Below are 3021 nucleotides of genomic sequence, written 5' to 3' on the forward strand. Positions count from 1 at the left end.
CCTCCAGCCCTGTACATTACATTACATTTAAGTCATTTAGCAGACGCTCTTATCCAGAGCGACTTACAAATTGGTGCATACACCTTATGACATCCAGTGGAACAGCCACTTGCATCTAAATCTTTTTTTTTTGGGGGAGAAGAGGGGTGAGAAGGATTACTTACCCTTACTTACCCTATCCTAGGTATTCCTTGAAGAGGTGGGGTTTCAGGTGTCTCCGGAAGGTGGTGATTGACTCCGCTGTCCTGGCGTCGTGAGGAGTTTGTTCCACCATTGGGGGCCAGAGCAGCGAACAGTTTTGACTGGGCTGAGCGCGGAACTGTACTTCCTCAGTGGTAGGGAGGCGAGCAGGCCAGAGGTGGATGAACGCAGTGCCCTTGTTTGGGTGTAGGGCCTGATCAGAGCCTGGAGGTACTGAGGTGCCGTTCCCCTCACAGCTCCGTAGGCAAGCACCATGGTCTTGTAGCGGATGCGAGCTTCAACTGGAAGCCAGTGGAGAGAGCGGAGGAGTGGGGTGACGTGAGAGAACTTGGGAAGGTTGAACACCAGACGGGCTGCGGCGTTCTGGATGAGTTGTAGGGGTTTAATGGCACAGGCAGGGAGCCCAGCCAACAGCGAGTTGCAGTAATCAAGACGGGAGATGACAAGTGCCTGGATTAGGACCTGCGCCGCTTCCTGTGTGAGTCAGGGTCGTACTCTGCGGATGTTGTAGAGCATGAACCTACAGGAACGGGACACCGCCTTGATGTTAGTTGAGCAGGTAGCAGGTTGTACTGTGTTGTAGGGAGGTAAACCTTTCCCTCCAGCCCTGTAGCAGGTTGTACTGTGTGGTAGGGAGGTAAACCTTTCTCTCCAGCCCTGCAGCAGGTTGTACTGTGTGGTAGGGAGGTAAAAAACCTTTCCCTCCAGCCCTGTAGCAGGTTGTACTGTGTTGTAGGGAGGTAAACCTTTCCCTCCAGCCCTGTAGCAGGTTGTACTGTGTGGTAGGGAGGTAAACCTTTCTCTCCAGCCCTGTAGCAGGTTGTACTGTGTGGTAGGGAGGTAAAAAACCTTTCTCTCCAGCCCTGTAGCAGGTTGTACTGTGTGGTAGGGAGGTAAAAAACCTTTCCCTCCAGCCCTGTAGCAGGTTGTACTGTGTGGTAGGGAGGTAAAACCAGCAGGGCCATAGACATGGGTTACAGTCCAGATCACATCCTGATGTATTCCCTAGGGACTGAGCAGGGCCATAGACATGGGTTACAGTCCAGATCACATCCTGATGTATTCCCTAGGGACTGAGCAGGGCTATAGACATGGGTTACAGTCCAGATCACATCCTGATGTATTCCCTAGGGACTGAGCAGGGCTATAGACATGGGTTACAGTCCAGATCACATCCTGATGTATTCCCTAGGGACTGAGCAGGGCCATAGACATGGGTTACAGTCCAGATCACATCCTGATGTATTCCCTAGGGACTGAGCAGGGCTATAGACATGGGTTACAGTCCAGATCACATCCTGATGTATTCCCTAGAGACTGAGCAGGGCCATAGACATGGGTTACAGTCCAGATCACATCCTGATATATTACCTAGGGACTGAGCAGGGCTATAGACATGGGTTACAGTCCAGATCACATCCTGATGTATTCCCTAGGGACTGAGCAGGGCTATAGACATGGGTTACAGTCCAGATCACATCCTGATGTATTCCCTAGGGACTGAGCAGGGCCATAGACATGGGTTACAGTCCAGATCACATCCTGATGTATTCCCTAGGGACTGAGCAGGGCTATAGACATGGGTTACAGTCCAGATCACATCCTGATGTATTCCCTAGAGACTGAGCAGGGCCATAGACATGGGTTACAGTCCAGATCACATCCTGATGTATTACCTAGGGACTGAGCAGGGCTATAGACATGGGTTACAGTCCAGATCACATCCTGATGTATTCCCTAGGGACTGAGCAGGGCTATAGACATGGGTTACAGTCCAGATCACATCCTGATGTATTCCCTAGGGACTGAGCAGGGCCATAGACATGGGTTACAGTCCAGATCACATCCTGATGTATTCCCTAGGGACTGAGCAGGGCCATAGACATGGGTTACAGTCCAGATCACATCCTGAAATATTCCCTAGGGACTGAGCAGGGCTATAGACATGGGTTACAGTCCAGATCACATCCTCATATATTCCCTAGGGACTGAGCAGGGCTATAGACATGGGTTATAGAGTCCAGATCACATCCTGATATATTCCCTAGGGACTGTGCAGGGCTATAGACATGGGTTACAGTCCAGATCACATCCTGATGTATTCCCTAGGGACTGAGCAGGGCCATAGACATGGGTTACAGTCCAGATCACATCCTGATGTATTCCCTAGGGACTGAGCAGGGCCATAGACATGGGTTACAGTCCAGATCACATCCTGATATATTCCCTAGGGACTGAGCAGGGCTATAGACATGGGTTACAGTCCAGATCACATCCTGATATATTCCCTAGGGACTGTGCAGGGCTATAGACATGGGTTACAGTCCAGATCACATCCTGATATATTCCCTAGGGACTGAGCAGGGCTATAGACATGGGTTACAGTCCAGATCACACCCTGATGTATTCCCTAGGGACTGAGCAGGCTCATAGACATGGGTTACAGTCCAGATCACATCCTGATGTATTCCCTAGAGACTGAGCAGGGCCATAGACATGGGTTACAGTCCAGATCACATCCTGATATATTCCCTAGGGACTGAGCAGGGCTATAGACATGGGTTACAGTCCAGATCACATCCTGATGTATTCCCTAGGGACTGTGCAGGGCTATAGACATGGGTTACAGTCCAGATCACATCCTGATATATTCCCTAGGGACTGAGCAGGGCTATAGACATGGGTTACAGTCCAGATCACACCCTGATGTATTCCCTAGGGACTGAGCAGGCTCATAGACATGGGTTACAGTCCAGATCACATCCTGATGTATTCCCTAGAGACTGAGCAGGGCCATAGACATGGGTTACAGTCCAGATC

The 3021-nt window shown here is 50.5% G+C and overlaps 1 long non-coding RNA gene across 1 annotated transcript; it reads right to left on the reverse strand.

Moving 5' to 3' along the window:
* Positions 1 to 798: 798 nt before the first annotated feature.
* Positions 799 to 1226, reverse strand: LOC127918575 (uncharacterized). Its single transcript, XR_008100401.1, has 3 exons — positions 1104 to 1226; positions 898 to 947; positions 799 to 844 (listed from the first exon to the last, which is right to left on the reverse strand). It is a non-coding gene; the product is annotated as an uncharacterized LOC127918575 (long non-coding RNA).
* Positions 1227 to 3021: the final 1795 nt, after the last annotated feature.

Source organism: Oncorhynchus keta, unplaced genomic scaffold (assembly GCF_023373465.1).
Source record: "Oncorhynchus keta strain PuntledgeMale-10-30-2019 unplaced genomic scaffold, Oket_V2 Un_contig_14537_pilon_pilon, whole genome shotgun sequence".
NCBI classification, from domain to species: Eukaryota; Metazoa; Chordata; class Actinopteri; order Salmoniformes; family Salmonidae; genus Oncorhynchus; species Oncorhynchus keta.